This window comes from Apteryx rowi, unplaced genomic scaffold, assembly GCF_003343035.1.
Source record: "Apteryx rowi isolate R43461 unplaced genomic scaffold, aptRow1 scaffold_23, whole genome shotgun sequence".
NCBI classification, from domain to species: domain Eukaryota; kingdom Metazoa; phylum Chordata; class Aves; order Apterygiformes; family Apterygidae; genus Apteryx; species Apteryx rowi.
In genome coordinates, this window is record NW_020448641.1 from 691,371 (window position 1) to 710,191 (window position 18,821).

At 45.2% G+C, this 18,821-nt stretch overlaps 1 protein-coding gene across 2 annotated transcripts in view; it reads left to right on the forward strand.

The window, feature by feature from the left end:
* The first annotated feature begins 1,600 nt into the window (after positions 1–1,600).
* STK32C (serine/threonine kinase 32C) overlaps positions 1,601–18,821 on the forward strand; it is a 52,395-nt gene continuing 35,174 nt past the window's right edge. For both annotated transcript variants that reach the window (XM_026065670.1, XM_026065671.1), the window contains exon 1: positions 1,601–1,648. The gene's annotated coding sequence lies outside the window, so the exon portion shown is untranslated. The remainder of the gene's footprint in view (positions 1,649–18,821) is intronic.

Sequence of the window (18,821 nt, forward strand, 5' to 3'; positions counted from 1 at the left end):
TCGCTGGGAGCGCGCGTCGTGAAATTCCTCGCTAGCGTGTGTGACTCAGGCTCCTGCAAATCACCCCCAAATAATCAGCCGCTCTAGCTGCTGGTGAAAGACAGCTTTCCCTTGTCAGCTCGCAAGAAGCGGAGTCTCTGGAGCGTACATAATTGTTCCAGGCAGGTTTAGGTTTTCTATTTTGGGGATAATCACACATGCTGTAGYGATGTGTTGTCATTTTTAGAAATTCAGATGTATTGTGCTCGAAAAGTAATATGCTGCTACTATGATTTTTTTCCCCAAAATGTCGAAATTCGCTCTTCTTTTTAAATTGGAATTACTTACTAATTCCTAAAGGAAATAATGCAGCTGGAAAAAAAAAAAAAGTCAGTGCTTGTTCATTTAACATCTTCTGAACTTCAAATCAGCAGAACTGTGTATTTAATTTATTAAAAGTGACATCTTTGCAGATTGGTTCAAGGGCCTGGTGAATATTCATATCTGCATTTTTTTTCGTGACTGCAGACTAGAGCATGCTTTCTAGATCATTTGTAGTCATGGATACATTAAAATGGCAATTTTTTCTTTGTTTTCTAAGTGACAATGCTGTTTTACACAAGGTTTCAAGCATTATAATACAGAATTGTAGAAAACTGCCTTCCTGAAGCGATACTAGAAGCTCCCAGACCCTGAGCGTTTGCACAGGGTTTAATTGCCAAAGAAACGTCGTGCTTTAAACCTGCTCATTGTAATTGGGTTTCCTCTTTGGATACTTCTTAATGGCAGAAGCTCACTTCATGGATTTGTTTGCCTGTGAAAAAGCTTGGATCGGCTGCCCAAAACGGTGCTTGTGTATTTATCTGCAAGGCACTCAAACGACGTGGCAATGGGGATTATCTCATTATTGGTATAAATAGACCTGTCAGTGGGTTTTTTTTCTTTTTGTTTGAGACTGATACTGGAGAGAGTAGATCACTGCAGTAGTTTAGCAGAAATACCTTGTTTGCAGTGGCTGCCGATCAGGGCAATCGCTGTAGTACTGTATCTGCACTGTCCTTCCTTGTCATTACTTCTCACTGCGGCTCTGGGAAAAATAGCAGGTCTGGTACAGACGGGTGCGCGTATCAGGAGAATCGGGGCAGTCCCCATGCTCAAAATGTTGTCTTTCTGGTAGCGCAAATAGTCGACCAACTGGCTGCTGCATGTGCACAAACAGTACCGAGCCGGTTACGTCCGCGAAGGGAAAGAACATCAAGAACAGCGGCCACCTGCCRCTCGGGATTGGCAGAACATCGTTATTTTGTCAGTGGAGCTTTTTGAGTTTGCTCACTTATTTATGGCGTTTCTGTGAAACTCCTTCTATATCGCAGCAGGTTACAGTTATATTTTAAGTTGTGCTAAAGCACTGATTTACTGGTGCATAAACTGCTCGCGTGTGTTTGTTAGCATACACTTGCCTAATAGTCACCTATTCTCGTGCTTTTGGATACTGTACATCTTTAACAGTTTGAGTTTAGTTAAGATATGCCTACAGGCTCTATTCTTTCTAGATACAAGATCTTTGTAGTAGGACGTTTACAAATTTAAATTCTCTTTTCTTTATTTTGTAGTGAACTTTGACCACTTCCAGATTCTTCGAGCAATTGGGAAGGGAAGCTTTGGCAAGGTAGGCTTGAATATTGAGGTTTGAGTTTGCTTGTGTGTTTTACTGGGTCTAAGCTATTATGTACTTGCAGTTTATTGTAACAGTAATGGTGCTGAAATAAACCATTTTTGCTGGCGTGTGATGGCTGCTGAATAAACATAGGCAAAATGTACTCGGGAAAATACTTTGTCGCCATTTGGCATTGTTTTAATTCTTGGTATGGTGGTGAAATGGCTGCATTTTAAACTGCCAGAGCAATTGTGAACGTTTCGTGGCAAATATATGCATTGTGTTTTCTGTTTCCTAAATGGATTTATTGATTGTGACCGGTCACAGTAAGTCAAAAAAGTGCTGGAAGTCGTTCTGGGTGATTGACTGAGCTGAGACGATGTGGTCAAGAAGATCCTCCAAAGCCCTGGGCTGTTCTCCCGCTGAGAAATGTGTTGTACTGAAGAGGTTTCTTGATTTTATTTATTTTTTTAAAGTAATTTTTTTGCCAAGTAGCGTGTGGGAGAAGGTGGGAGATGTCCAAAAAGATGGATAGCTCTGGAAATTAGTTACTGCTTAATTTCCTAGTTTGTATTCCTTTCTCAGTCCCCTTTTTACTGACTTTCTTGCTCCGTTCCTGTCTAAACAACTTTGTGCTACCTCTGTCGTGACACTTGAGTTTTACACTGTTAATTTGCATCGCGAGCCCAAAGCTCCCTGTGTACGTGTGTGCGCGTGTGTGTACGGCCTTGAATTACGGACGTGCTCCTTCTCTGTTGGGCTGGCTGGACCTCATGGCACTGATACTCTTCCGTATTTCTTTCGTCACCTGCATTTTACTGTGTCCTACCAGCAACTTCCCTCCGCCTCGCTGAGGCGTCTACACCCAGTGGACAGGAAGAGTATGAGCAATAGCCGTGGTCATGATTCATGAAAATCGTTGGATTTGGTTACCATAATCTTCTCATGTGACAGTTTGTTGGTGTGGGCTTTGTGCCGGAGCTGAATGTTATGGTGTGACAGGATGGGGCAGAGAAGTGGGTCTTTGAAACTGTGCAGAATGCGAAATATCAAACTTGTAAAATAGCACAGACTGCTTCAGAGGTTGGTGCAAACGCCTTCTTATCTCCACACAGTCCTAAAATAAACTGAAAAAGAAGCCGAACAATCAGGAGGAAGCTGTATCCTCTCTCTTTTCTTTCTGCTGGCCTGCTCATCTTGGCCAGATCCTGCCCGTCTGATTCTGATGAGCAGCTCATTCGGAGAGCATCGCCGAAACTTCCCAAAGCAAAGATTTCTCAGGAGACTGAAGAGACTTACTTCACCAGAAGAGCCCGGATTTTCACCAGTTATTGAAAATCTCTTCTTAAAGCGTTAAGTGATATCAGCCTTGAGAAACAGTGCAGATGCAAAATCCAACCCCTGTCTTGATCTTTGTGCTCGCTGACCGAAATGTTTTGTTGCAGCCTCCGCAACGCTGAACCGGCAAACACGGAGATGCCTCTCGCATCGTTCCGGCGCGCTCGGGGCGCAATTACCCGCACGAAGCCCTGCCTGCCTTCGTGGCGAGTCGCACGGGATGAGGGCTAAGGAAAGTGTTGTGCCAAGATGAGTGCTGCGTAAGTCGCGGAGAGAGCGCTTTCGCAGTAGAACCAGCCGTATTTTCAAGCAAGAAACGGCTAGTGCTGAAGGGCGAGCTGCGTCACATTCAAGGTCGTGTCGGATGATGGAGAAGGAATAAGCGCAGCAGCAGATCCTTCCTTAGCGTAGCCCCGTGACGTTAAGGACCACCAGCTCTGCCCGCCTTGGGCAAAGAGCAAGGGAAAGTCTCCTGAGAGAGTCACGGCTGGGGCATGAACTCTCGATGTCTTGGGACTTCTGCTTGTTGTGAAGGACCAAAAAGCCAAACCAAATCCATACCAAAAAGTAGCAGTTGATATCTTTTCAAGCCCATATGAGATGACTCATCCTTCCAAATGTAAACTTTCCAAAGGAGAGAGATTGATTCTGGTGTGTGGCAGCACCAGGTGCTGGAAAATTAATTCTAGTTAAAATATGAAAAGGAAAAAAAATCAGGACTTTTTTGGCTTTGAAGAGAGCTGCTTCTCGTAGCTGCTTCCTTTTCTACCTGTTTGTGTTAAAAACAGGTTAAGTCCAGCACATAGCGGTCCAGCAGGCATCAGAATTGTAGATACAGTTTCAACAAAATGCTGAAATGATTCATCTGTCATCTTTCTGGATAATTATATCACTATGCTGAATTTCCTTTAATACTGAGAAGAGCAATTTTACATTTGCAAAGTCTTCTACAACTGACATTTAATTATGGGAAATGAAGAACTACCTACCTGAAAGCTATTATTTGAAATTCATGAGTAATTTAGTTGTTTTGGTTCATTTAAGTACTATGGGCCCATATTCAGAAAGGTATTTAGGAGCCAATGTACTATCTATTTCAAAATTAGAGTGTGAACCCTCAATGTGCTGATCTGTGACTTGTGAAATTTATGAAGCCATGTGACCTAGTAGGCAAGGGACCTAGTAGGCAAGGAAACTTCTGTGTGGCTTTGGGCAAGGTATTTTACTTTTCCAGTTTTCTGTTTCCACTCTCACTTTTGTTTACTTCTCAAGATAGATTGTGTGTGGTCTTTGGTACAGAAACTGTAGAAAACCAGGCAAAATGCAATTCAGAAATCGACTTTGAAGAGACTGGGGAGTCTTTGGACTTCGGTTCTGATATGTCTGAAAAAAAAATTGTATTTTTTTTTTCCCCTAGAGATGAGTTTAATTGTCTTCAAGATACTATTTTTTTTTGTCCTTAAGATACTATTAATCGAATGAAGGTCATGCTTAATTCCATGTTTACTCAAATTAGCTTATGTATAATATTTTCCATATATATATTAGAAATAATGTTATTTGACTTTAAGTATTTTAATAGGAACATTATGTTTTTCTGTAGCACAGACTTATTTCTCATGCAGCAGAGATTGATTAAATTTTAACTAGGCTCTTACCTAATGAACAGTAGCAATGAAATGATTTTCAGAATTTGACGTAAGTTATGACCCACCGTTATAACGGGAACCGACTCAAATTTTTATTACGCTTCATGAGAGAGGGAGATCATGAGACTTCTGAAAATCTCAGAAGGTGCTAGCTGCATTGTAGGTATCTCGACATCTCCCTTTTTTAAAATCGACCTTTCCTGGATTAATCTTTTTCAGTTCAGACTGGGAGGCACAATGTTAAATTATTCTTCCCAGGGTATTCCTTTTATGTGAGCTATCACACTCAGTCTGAATTGGCCTTCGTCTATTTTTTTTTTTCCAAGGGATAAAGAATTTGCTAGGGTTATGGGGAATTTATCTTTTATTATTTTCATTTTACTGCTATGAAATAAAAACATATCGTAAGTTCTTCAGCACAAATTTATGTCTTTGTCTGCTGTTGGAAATACAAGATTAAATCAGAGGATCCAGGCGGGTCTGAAGAGCAATGTGAAATGAAATCTTCCAGAGAGAACAAATGCATCTTCAGAACTGCGGGCCGTTTGCAGACAGTCTATGTAGGGATTTGGGACATCATCATTGCTTTCTTCAATTCGGTCAATCCGCCTTATTTGCAGGTGAAGGGGTCTGCGTCGCTTGGCGTAGCTGCTGCCCGGGAACGGTTCCCGGGATCAGCCCCCTTGCCGTAGGGGGCCTCGGGGGGCCTGGCGGCTCCGGTGCTGCAGCCCAGCCTTCAGCGGGCTCGGCGAGGACTTCGGCGAGAGTCGGTCGCCCAGGAGGTGCTGCCCAGCCTCGTCAGCAGGATTTCACCCTCTAGCTGCGATTTGTTCTGAGCCGTTTTTTGATCACATTTGAATTGGTCAATATAATAAACAGTTAATGAAGATTCATGAAAACAGCTATCTAAGTTACAAAGATGAAAATTAGTTCATTTACTTAATGAATTTATTACTTTATTTAAAGTCACTCATCTTGCAGAACTGCATTTCCATGCTATTCTGCATGCCAGCTTTGCTCCTGAGCGGTGCAGGAGGCTCCTGAAGCGAGCCCTGCTTGCATGGCTGCAGCAGATTTCATGTCAGCTCARTGGACGATGGCTTTTGAGTGACCTTTCCAAAGAAAGCTCACTTTTAACGTCGTTTGCTTTGCTGAAGTACTTTAACTTTATGGCTTTGTTGCTTTAATAATTCACTTGGCCTGAAGCTGGGTCTACTAAAGCTTTAAATCCATTTTCTAAAGGTCGTAAATGCCCACCTAGTAGATATACCATAAATAAAATTCCCATAAAGTCTGTTCCCAACTGAATCTCTCTTTGATATTCAATACAAGTTTCATCCTTCGTCTTTTTTTCCATCTTTATAAATGTGAGTTTTTTCCCTAATAAAAGCCTAAAGACGTAATCCCTTTGCATTAAAACACCATGGATAATTTTTTCTGTTTTTTTCCTTTACCTATACTGAAGCGTCTGTGAGGCTAAGCTGTGTGAGGGTTTTGTCGCAGGTTTTCAAAATACGTATCCCTGCCCCTCCAAGATGCCGTCACCGTGACTCATTCTCACCCTCGGAGCTGCCTTGACTCCGTGCCCCGTGGATACCCCGTGGTCAGGTGTATGCCAGCGGTAGCTTTGGCAGACGTGCTGCGTCTTCGGGAATGTCAAGGTTACGTCGGAAATACGAATGCTTTTGTTGTGCAGAAGGAGCAGTGAGCTTAAACTGAAAAGGGACAGTTAGGCTGAAAAACAAAGACGGATGCGATACTGGCGTTAATTAGAAAGCCAGGAAAGAAGGTGAAAGCCCCACCGTGCACATGCTGTGGGAGCCGGAGTTAGATCAGACCAGACACTGCAAATGTAGGGTACGGTCCTGCCCTGGCAAAAGTTGTAGGAGACGGTCAGATAAACTGTGCCGATGTTAGCTTCCTGGGGCTTAGGTTATAAAAAGCACGCGAAGGAATTGAATCATCCAGCAGCAGTTGTGCCGTGTCGAGAATATGCTGCTGGTGCATACGAGAAGGGCAGCGGCAGCAACKCTGGAAATAAGCCAGCTGGAGCTTTGTCCTCCTACAAAGTTCAGCGTGCAAAGCRATATGAAAACTGCTGCAGAAGGGCGTCTGTGAATCCTAGGACACCGAAGCACCTCGGGCGTCGTGCAGAGTCTTCGTGACGGGTTTGCCCTGCTCGCCTGCCGCCTTCCTTCRGGTAGCGGCACGTTGAGAGCGAGCGATGCTGTGCTGGGTGGCCTTGGGCTCGCAGGAACAAAAGGTGGTTTCAAGCCTGCACGGGTCAGACACCATCTTGTTTGGCTGCAGAAGTTAAATAGAATATTATGTGGGACATAAGAGGTCCTCTAGGCAAGAAGAATGTAGTTGCTTGAGTAGTAATGTAAAGAAAACGCTTTTCTTCGTATCCATGCTCTGAGAAACTGTAGCTCAGTGTTGTATTTCCATTCTGAAGATCATCTTATACTGGAGTAATTTAAGAAGAGGTTTGAAGCTGACAGGAGAATCAAAGCAGTATAAAATCTAATGTGGATAACAATTCTCTCCGTGCACTCTCATTTAGCACAACCTTTTGTGAAAAGGCGCTGAGGTATGCCRCAGCTGCAGAAACCCGTGTTGAGCTGTCTGGAATAACAAAAAAACCAGACTTCTGTTCTCATCTGTGTTTTTTTGCCTATGTGGTAAATACTGGATCTCGCTCTCCGGAGATTCGGAAAGTCCTGACTGCAGCAGGACCAGCGTGGTCCATGGGGCAGGCGGGCCAGGCCAGCGGAGCTGTGCTGCTGAGTTTACGCTGCAAGCAGAAGGGTTATCGCCCTTCAGGGTTTCACCCTGTCAGACCCGGAGGCCAAAACTGGGGTATTTCAAGATATCACCCACTATTACCATAACTAGCGCTGCTTTACCACCTCCACGGTGGCGCAGAGCGTAGGAACTGCGACGCCGGGTCGGAGAAGAGGTGCGTCTGGCTAAATCTGTTGCCTCTACCGCTGACCGAGAGCGGATGCTTAGGAAAACAGGATGAGAAACAGAGCACGTGGAGACTGATCCTCCCTCTGATACAGCCTCCTAGGTATTACTCAGTGTTTTCCTCGTGTTTGGACATTGCCAGGCTCTAAGTGTGGCACCAGTAAATGGCATGGGAGAGAGGACGGCGAAGAGTTAAAAGCCAGAAGAGCAGTGTGGTCTGACAGTAACTTGCTGCCTCGCTTTCGAGTTCTGAGAGCAGCAGGAGTAAAATTACAGAGCAGAAAATGCTGCTGGATAGTTTTCAGTGAAAAAGTGAAGAGTGACTTCAGCTCGGATGAGGCCTGGTGCATGATACCGCTCACCACGCCTCCAAGAACGCGTTTTGCGTTTCTGAAGGACAGAGCTTAATAAGACAGTGATTTATAGTAAAAGCTGCCCACTTTTATTGTTATTATATACCCAGTGCTTTATTAACATTTCCGTTAGAAACCGCCTGAGATTTGTTTCAGCCCCCTTCATTCACTCCGGATTAGTCATAGCAGTCACACTGGCCGTGAGTAAGGACGTGGGATGGGAGGCTGGAGCTGCCGCTGCGGGTGAAGGACGGGAGAGCCCGCGCCCGGGCAAAAYGGCGTGAGAAAGCAGAGAGGGGACGCGCCGGATGGAAGTGCCTTCCTGCGTCCGAAGAAGCGCTGGTGACCCCTTGGGCCGCCTCCTAGGCTGTTCTCCGTGAGCCGGTGCTGGAGCTGCCCAGAGAAGGTGGTGGTGCCTGCCGAGGCCGCGCGTCCTCTGGGGCTGCCCGGCTGCTCCGTCCCCTTCCCTTGGTCTTGCTGAATAAGCCCGATAAGCCCTCAGAATTCAGAACGCCAGGTAGAATTCCTGGGATTTGCATGGGGTCTTTTTTCCCAAACAGGATCTAGCCCAGAGCTCGCTGAGGCCAGGTGTCCACTGATTCATTACAGCTCGCGTTGGGATAAGTGTCCAGCGTATGCCACCGAAGCTTCGTGGTGGGTAAGGACGGCTCGCCTGGGGTGGTTTCTGTGACCCTCTGTTTATTCGCAGACCTGCTTCCCTCTTCGTATGCCACCTTCCCCACGTGCTTGCCTTCGTAGACCATGAAGGACGAAAGCAGAGGGCATGCTGGCTTTGCTCGCTGGACTTCAGTAGCCACGTTCACCGCAGGCTGCGTGCACAGACGAGGAGAAAATTTGTATGTGAGCCAGCCTGTCTCCTTTGTCGGCCGCAAAATAATCAGTAACATGTTTTCCGTCAGTTTACTCCCCCCTGCTTTATAGACACGTTCTAGGTTGTGCTCAGAGTTGTTAGGGAATGCCCTTGTTTGCTCCTCTGCTGAGATCTTGTCATGTCCTCTTGTCGAGTTGTCTTCTGTCATCAAAGTTCGCCGACACTGGAGAAGATTTAGTGTCTTGTTGCCGTAACAAAGCCTGTCTGTTTTAATTAATGTGTAGCAGTGAAGCCTGATTTGGTGAGCTGCTTTGTTATGTGAATCCTCTGGTGTCTGATAATATGATTTAATTAATGGCGGAGCATTTCCCTCCTTCTGCATCTCTGTCTTTTGCGTTGTCTCATCTGTTTTCACAAAACTTCGAAACATCTGTCCTCCGGTAAAATTTGGCTGAAACTGGCCAACAGTTTTAAAAGTCAGTAGGGATGAACAGAAAAATCACATAACCTCCTTTTCTTGGGAGACCAGACTGAAATGTTTAATTCATGAAGCCCTAAGCAGGTACCGCACACTTGATCCCTACCGTCGTGAGCTTGCATTAAAATACAATTCACAGCAGAACTCCTCTTCTTAAAAATCTGTTTCCTGAGCTGGTAGGAGGAGCTGGGATTGAGTGTGATTCTGTAGCTTTCTCCCTAATTCCACCCCCACTGAGCTTGGCAGCCCGTCGCTTGCCGGGATCGGGGGCAAAGCCGCCGTACGGATGTGTCCTTCGGAGCAGACCGTGCCCCTGCCGGAGCAGGGCGCCTGCCTTAGGGAGCGTGAGTCAAGATCTCCCGATAGGATGCGCTAATTGAGCGTGGCGTGGCGCTAATGGTGATGGTACCTCGGGATGCGCTGGCTGCGGTACTCCGCTGCTATTTATATATCGTATGTTGGCGGCTTGATCAACTGTCACTAGCGATTGTAATGGTAGTAACTGATTGAAAAATGCAGAACAAAAGGGTGCTGAATGATCCTGTGTCTCATGTCTTTCATTCTTGCCTTACTCCCATTCTTTAATTTTTTTGGCCTCGATGATAAAACTAGTGCCTTCCTCTGGGATCCGCTTCCAAACACGTCTTTTTTTCTTTTTTTCCTTCCCCTGCAGCCTCTGAACAGCTCTGAAACGTGAAATATAAAATGTTTCTAATTTTTAAAAGGCTAGCATTAAATAAAAAGGAAAAGGAGACTTTTCACCCCGGAGAGATTTTGAAATGCCAAGTAATGCCTGACATTTAAATCACTTCGGGGGAACGGATAGCTCGCAGGCTGGGTGTCGGGCGAGYGGAGCCCTCCGCCTCGAGGCCAGGGTGCGGAGGTGGCGGAGGGCACCCGGCGACGCGGGCGGCCGCTCGGTGGCCGTGGCGCCTGCGGGACGGGTGCCAATGTGCCGGGCTAGCTGGCGGTGCCGGGCCCGCGTCCGGCAGCCCCGGCGAGGAGCCCAGTTTCGCATTACGCTGTTTCGCATCCACGGTTTCACGTTACACTACCAGGTGCCCACAGTCGTTGCAGCGCCGGTGCAGCGTGAAGCTCCCGCCTTTCTCCAGGAGCGACGTGTTTGTCGTCCATCAGGTATACCCGGGTGTCCGCTTTGCAAGTGGAGATATTCGTGGGAATAGCTCTGTTTATTCTTTCGTATCTGTCTTTTGTCCGGGCCTTCCCTATGGGGATCTGCCTCAGAAGTACTGACCGCTGCAGCTCAGCTTGGCAGGAAACTCTGGTGTCCTCTGCCCTCTCGTGCGCTCGCTCTCCTCTGCTGCTGCCGCCCGTGGGACAGCAGAGCCGAGGCCACGTACGAAGCAGGCAGCCGGGCGGCTGTCGGTGCGTCATGCTCGCCTCGCTGGCTCTCTGTAAACAAGTTGGTCGTCGTGCAACCTTGGGAATAGCTGGCCAGCTGCTAGGGGGTAGGAGCTGGATAAAGCAACACCTCAACCATTTCTACCAGTATAAGCCAAGCTATTCTACCAGAAGTTCTTGTCTTATTAAGAAAGTCTGTGGGAAATAATCTATTATTTAAAGTTCTGACATTGATTTTTTTAGATTCTTTATATTCCAGAGGCTTGGAAGCAAAATATAATATATAATCTGTCTCTCTTGTGCTAAGACCTGGACTCGTCCTGCTTTCTCTTAAATCAATGAGAATAATCCCATTGACTTACGTGGCACGGCGTCGAGCTCCTGCTGTTTCTTGAAGATCTAATTACCTATCATTCCTTACTGATGTCTGCATTAGTAAGTGGAACATTAAAATCGACCTCTGCAGGCTGAGAGCGGTTGTATCCTGACAGCTGAACAGCCCCGGGTAACCCACAACACCGGCGCGTGGGCATGCCGGATTGCACGGACCGTTAGCTCGGAGCGAAACGCAGCCTGCCGCAGGARCGCTGACGCACTCGCTGGCACCAGCGGCCGGTTGGACTCCTCTGCCCACGGGCTTCTGCTCGGTAGTATCCTGCTTCTCTGAATCGGCTTCATCCCTCTCAGAAAAAGCGTGTTCCCCCAGATGACATATCCATATGGCTAGAGCCTCCCTTTGGCAAGCAGCGCGTTTCTCCGGCACAAACCAATTTCTAAATTAATGTAATTGCTACATGGCTAATCAAGTTTGCAGGCCACCTGTGAGTCAGGAGAGTGGCGTAGATGGATCTTTTGGACAGACCTTTGATGCCGCAGAGGCGCAGCGCGAGTACCTACGGTTCACACTTTGCGCCTGAGCAGAGCAAGATAAAAGTACATAGCCATTTCTATGGCAACGGGGTTATATAATTTCCAGCGACTGAATTGGTTAAACAGCCTTGCTGTGACATTCCAGCTAAATGTGCCATTCAGACTGAATAAACAAAAGTAAAAATAGGCCAGTTAACAAAGGAAGCCTGGAGCAGCGCACAGGCTGCCTGCGGCCGGGCGGCTGTTCCTTGCGCGGGCACCTTTCGCTGCGCCAGAGGTGCGTGCTGGAAGCTGTGACCGGCAAGTTTATAAACCCGGGGTTGTTGTAAAAATACTTACTCTGAACGAGAGGAGGTGTTTTGGAGCCCGTAATCACATTTTCATTTGAAGAGTCTGCTTTCCACTTGACCTGCTCTGCAAAACCCAGACCTGTGATTTAGCTGATTCCTGGAAACGGTGAAGGAGATGCAGGTTTGCTTGCCTGGAGCTGGCCCAGGGCTTCACCRAGTCCCAAGTAACCTTTTTCAGTGCTTTCTCAGTTCTGAGGTTGAAGTCATCCGGGGCAGGCATGTATACCCCTTCTATACAGCAGTCTGTAAAAAGGCCGTTAGTGGGAGGAAGCCTAGACGGCAAATCCATAACGTCTTCCACCCGACATGTTTGCATAAAGACCATAAAGCGCTTGTTTGCTAGAAACAGTGAGTTGAGGCAGTGCCATTACAAGGTACGCAAAAGAAACTGCTCCCAAGAGGACACAGCTTAGTCCTGTWCGCTCTGTGCAGAAAGCCAAACCTTCTTAGGGGCCTTTTCTCTTTCCTCCACCGAATCCCCTGTCAGAGTCCCACGTTTGTCTCTAGCTGCCCAAAAGGAGAGTAGCCATGAGGTCCTAATGAACAGGAATGCCTGACAAGGTCTGGCAAGTCCTTTTCAGGTAAGGGTTTTTTCCCCGTTATGTGTGAATATTGTAAATGTATCTTTAGTTACCGTGTTTGCTACTTTTACATCACAATTTAAATGACATCCAAATCCGAGTTAGATCTCTGACAATCTAGGATCACATAAGCATTTATGAATTTAAAATAAATGATAAGAATGGTCATGAAAATATGTAGCAAGCACAGACCGGGCCATTTAAGGCATCCCTCTGTGCCATATTCTTTGGCTGGGTTTCCCTTGCCCCGTTGTATCTGCCTTGACCTGATGGACTCTCTAGCTCTCCTACGTGGCCTCCTCCTGCCAGGCACAGCGCCGCGCTGTGTATCATGGGTCGGGAGGTGACGCAGGGTTAGCTTGTCCTTCCCTGCTGTCRCCGCTGTTTATCTATTTGCATAACAGCTTGTAAATATCAGAGAAGTCATTACGAGAGGTTCTGCACCAGGGAGGCCTCAAAGGGCCGACAGACCCTCTGTTACTGTCGAGAGCACTCAGATAGAAAAACGGGTAGTCGCTACGGCAGACATAATCAATAAGCAGCGTCTCCGAAACGCGGCCGGATTTGCTGGTTGTGCATTCCCAGCATTCCTGCAGGCGAGGTCCTCTTGGACTAGAAGCAGAAGCAGCTTTACAAGGTGAACCAAAGGGCTGCTTTTGTCCGTCCGTRCAATAAAAGCTTGCCTTACCTTGCGTCAGCTTAAATTATTTGTCACAGATATTACAGTGTATTCATCAAGACTAAATGGCTATTTCCTATTCAGATGCTTCCTAGCTCTTACCTGTGACTTTTTTCAATAATAAATTCTATCAACATCTTCCCTTTTACCGCCCCATCTAAGCCACAAATGCAGTCTCAGTTCCAGGTCTTCGATTAGGGAGGCCTTTTGCGAATTTAATGTATGCTGTCTGTTGAAGGGCAGATGTCTTTGAATCAGACATAAATACTTGCTCTCAAGGGCCAACCTAATTATTTGGTAAGGGGAAGAATAGCTAAAGATCTTTTAACGCAGGAGGAGAAGGTGTTGCAGAGTGAGAAATCTGTAGATTCTGCAGGAATCTTACGGCATCTCGCAAGAAAAACTCTAAGTATGGAAGGGTAGAGCTGAGTTACGGGGTATGATTACAAAGAAACCAGAACGTTTTGGCACTTGATTGCACTAGTAATTTGAACCATGGTTCTCGCTCGTCTCCCTTTGTATTTCTTTGCTCTTTGCTRCCTTTGAGAATGAGGAAGGGAATTGCAGTACAGGATGAATCCTCTGGCTCCAGCTCTYTTCTCCTACGGCAGCACGCGGCATTCGAGCAGGCGCTGTTGCCGCCAGCTGCCAGAGCGTGTGCGCGCTGGAGATTCCTCCACCCAGGCGCGAGATGTTTCATTGCAGGATGCACGTTCGCACGTTTGGGACGTGCGGGTGAGAGGCGCAGAGCTGCGCGGCAGTAGGTCTGAACCGTTCCTTTTCCAAAAGCAGCAGCGCGTTGTCCTTGGTGGTGGCTACTGTCCTTATCAGGCCTCTGGGCCGTCAGCGCACCCAACACGGACTGATGATACTTCCAGGGACAGTGAGTGTAACAGCAGCAAACAACTTTGCTTTTTTTCCTAACATGAGCAGCATTAAAAAAACCACTTATTTTTATGGTTAGAAATGTGCCCTGTTTTACTAATGTTAATTATAAATCTCTCAGTGGCTTAAACATGACCAGCATTTGGATCTGCTTTTTTGTTTAGAGCTGCCATCGTGCAGCATACTCCCACAAGCTACTCAACTGAACCAAGAGAATGGGCYATTTCAATGTTATATGCGGGCTTTGGCAACAATTAAACTGGAGCAAAATTGGATGTCTAAACCATCTACAAGTCCTTAGAAATTGCAGGTTATGAGTTTTGAACGTTCTGTTAATGCTGGTGGTCAGACAAGCCAGTTAGGAACCATTTGATGTCATAAACTATAAGGAGCAGCGTCCTCTGTTCTTAGGAGATTTTGAATATATTAATATGATATAACAAAGATTCCCTAAGTACTTTTATATTAGCTTATTGAAGTAGATATTGTCTGGAATTATCCAAAGAATTATGGGGTTTATCCTTTTTCTTATTCGAGGCAGTACCATAATTCAATGATGTTTGCAGAAGGAGACTTCTTCCCTTGCTTAGCATGATTTATTTCTGCTTATAGTTTGGATCAGTATTCAGAGAAGCCCAAAGTTCATGACTTCCTATTTAAGTATTTATGCATTGCTTAAAAACAAATCCATGTCTAATTGTAGTTGCACTGAAGTAAATCCGGAGAAGCTGTACTGGATGCAATTCTGTTCTTTTTACTGTGGCAAGTTCAGGAGCTGCCCACAAGTGAGTAACAGTTAGTTGGTATTTTTGGTGCATCGGTGATGGGGAAAAAAGTGAAAATATAAATAGAAACTGATACAGTTGAGACACGATTAACATAGAAACTATTGTTCTAGTGATAGATTTCATATAATTCAGCTGTGGTCAAGGAGACTTTCAGTTTGTGCTGTGTACCAGGAGTCAGCAGCAGCTTGTGGGTGAACCGYGTTGATGGATTCTGGACATGTGCAAAAAGAGGGCGTTGTTATTGCAGAATAAAACTTTAAAAGGTGGGTCGGAAAGACTGGGTATTTCGTGTGCGGGAAGGGCAGGGAGATCATGGGAGCGCAGGACGGCTTTGTGTTCGTTAACAGGCTGGGCTGCTCCCCTCTCGGCTCCTTGGCAAGTCATTGCAGGTGTAAGGACTGGAGCGACGGCATCCTCTGAGCTACTCCTTGAATTGCGTGYGTGTAAAAAATGCTACTCCTTAAATTGTGCGATGTGCCAGATCCCCTGTACTGTGCGTATCCCTCAAAAATGGCAGAATATGATGCKGGCGTCAAATGACCTCTTCCAAATGATCTGTGTTTTTCCAGGCAGTTGATATTTTTAGCTCTTATTCCCTTGGAAGCAAAGGACCTCTGCAGTCTCACTGTCTAATAGTATGGTAAAAGCTGTACTGTTTGGCTTACATAGCTAGCCAGATTTGTCTCAGTCCTGGTTATTTATGTTATAACTGAGAACCATTATGTCCGACCATATCCCTTACGAAATCTGGGGATCCCGGAGTCCTTTGGTACAAATACAGATAAATGTTTCTGATGCACCTTTGCTTTTTATGCGGTGGTTCTGCGCAATGAGTCCCCGGTGTCGGAGCATGCTACTGAAGTCCTGCCCATCCCAGCGTTGCTTTGCCGTGGGTTCAGCTATAGGAGTCGTGAGCACGGGGACATTTGAGTCCTGTGCACCGCGGTTAGGAGATGCCTGGAACTGTCAGAGTGCAAAAYGTACCGACTCAGTACAAAACCGCCTGGATATTTTTAAGAATGAATTCATTCTCTGAGTGCCTGCAAAAAGCTTCCTGAAAAATTGACCTCTGTTATATAGGATACCTGCTTCGTTAGGAAGCCTTCATTTAAGGAAATCAGCAATGCATATTTGTTGCACAAAGGGGGGCTTTTTGCCAGTAACAAGTGAATGCTGCTCTCTCAAATTTCTCAGAACCTGACATCTGTTTGACTGTTTTCAAATAGTAAGTTAATTCAGCCAAGTCCAGTTTAGTTCCCACGTATTTGTGCAGACACAGGAAACGACTCAGTTGAAGCTCAGTGACAGTGACTGCAGTGGATGAGCTAGCCRGGTCCCTTTCCTTTAGCACAGGACATACATACACAGCTTCTGAGGCAGAAACGAGGAGCTTGCTCACTTATGTCAAAATGCATTGCTTTGGAGCGCATCAGAGCACGTTCTGCTAAGCATCCCGGATATCACGCTACGCCTGAAAAATGGAAAACCTTTATTCCTGATGTGTCAAAACATACTATCAGAAGTTCTGCACCAGTACTTCTCTGTTTCTCATTTCATTCTCTGCCCGAGATTGATGGGTTCTTGGGGGGAAGAGGCGGAAATGACTAATTCGCACACCTTAGCTATATTCTGTTCTCTCCTTTAGGCACCTGCTCTTTCTTTGTCTCTATTGTTATATCTTTTTGCTAAATATTTCTTTCAGCATTTGGAAAACAGGGAAGTGAAGAGCAGGAAAAGAGAAGGGTCACAGGTTCTCAGCCTGTAAGCTAGCGAAGAGGTTATGAGAAAATGTCCAGAAAATCAAAGGAACAAGTCAYTTTGTGAGCAGCAGAAGGAATAACATGTGATTTTCGATGTATTTGATAATTAGGTACCGCTTTCCTCCATCTATCTTTYTGTTAATAACACTGTCAGCAAAACCCACCATGTGGCATGACTGTTTTGCAGCTGTGCAGGTGCTAGTGGCAAGTTAGTCGTCAAATAGAACATAACTGCAGTAATTTGCCTGCTTTTTCCTCAGTGGAGGCATTGCTTAGGGCTTCTCTCTGCCTGGCTTTCTGCTTTCACAGAACCTATAGCAAATTCATTATCTTTAAGACATCGACTTTCTTTCAGTCTTGGCTGAAGTGGGCTACTGGGTTCAAAAATTACTGGAGAAAGAAGGAACTGGACAGATGAACAGACAACCTGATGCAAAAGCCTAATTTCCTCATAAACTCAGGATAAAATCAGGTCTGTTGGAGATCYGAAGGGTTGTTTTAGCCTTTTTCCACTCCAAGGGAGGATCATCTATGTCATTTTTAGAAGATAAATATCTAGCCTKTTTGTAAAGACTTCCAGTGCTGGAAGCTTCACATTCATGTTTGAGAACCCCTCAGCAGTCTGTTCCATCATCATCTTGTCCTTACCCTTAAAACCCTTCTCCCAGTATCTAACCTGAATCTTCCCYGTTGCCATTTATTACTTGTACTGTCAACCTTGGATATGGAAAACAGATTATTCTCTTCCACTTTGCAGCAGCCTTTGGTGTAATTAAGGATTTATGTCTCCTTCAGTCATCTCTTTTTCAAGCTAACCAGCTCATTTTGGTGAATTTTTCTTCGTAAGACACTCTTCTGATTGCTTTTGGAATCTATAGTTGATTATTCTTGCCTAATTGCAGTACGTAGCGTTTGTCCTCAAGGGCTCATCCTCTTTTTTCAAGACCCAATTTGTCAAGGCTGTTGTGAATCCTTAATCTAGTCCATGGTGTACTTCCCCTCTCCCCGGCTTGCTGTCGTCAGAATACTTAGGAGCCTGCTTTTATTCCATTATCAAGGTCATTAGTGAAGACGGTAAACAGCGCCGGATGCAGACAGACCTCTGCCGACTCTCCTTCAATATCTCTTTCTGTTCTGACGGTGAACTGCTGTCTTTTCCATGATTAAGATGACCCCGATCATTTTCCTTAGATCATGTGCTCCTGATGCCAAGTTTGAGAGCATTTCCAGCAAGGCAGAGTCTCAAATAACTGTGTTTCAGTTTTTCTTTCAGAAGCCAAATCCTCGGGGAATTTTATTGTCTCGTCCAGCCTTTTTAGCTATCCTTGGAATTAAGGTTTCTTCCCAATTCTCTGAGTTATCTATTAATTAACATGAGGGTTTTTTTTGCATAGATCAGTATCTCAGAGATGGATATTGGAAAGAAAGCATCTATCCTAAGATGCAGTTCCTGTGATACCAGACTGGGATTTTCTTTTTCCCCAAATTGGGTCAGATATTATTGAATCAGTTCTGGAGTTATGTTAGAGACCTCACACCTCAAACCTTCTAAAGACAGTATGTATTACACATCAGCTGTGTTATACACCCAGTTCATATAAAATATGCTATACTGTTTTCTAAGAAGTCAGGTGGACTGGTGAGGGAACCAACTCTTGGCAAGAGCTGTCAATAAGAGTTGTCATCATTCTAATAACATATATCTATATCAGCTTCCTTTTCTTAAAGGATAAAATTCATAGCCTTAGATTTTATTTAAATATATAACTGTACTTGATTAAAAATGCTATTATAACAAAAGAGTACAATACAAATAAAAATAAGAAAAAGTGTGTTTATATAATAAGAAAGAAAATCAGGTAAATGAAAATACCTGTTGACCCTTTTTGACAAACCCTTCAAAATGGAAATTAAAAATAGGCTGTATTAGTGCTCAGCAAAGTTGTAGAGGTTCGCTAGCTGAGCAGTAGAGGGGCTGTTAGCAGGATAACTACGCTGTCCTGTGATTAGTCCACCACTCTGACTTGCATCAGCTACGGAACTGCAAAGCACCGCTGATTCCAAGGTGTTTTGTAGTGATACGGGAAATGATTTTAATCTTTATAGCTCAAATTCTGTGCTGTTAAACTTGCAAATGCCTAACCTTTTATGTCAAAGGAAATCTTTCGGTTAGAGGGAAGGTCTTGTAGACAATAATTTGGGATCCATGTTGTGCAGTGAATAATGTAGGATATAAGACAGCCCATGGAAAGATAATAAAGGTTATTCATTTATAGCAACTAAATACAAT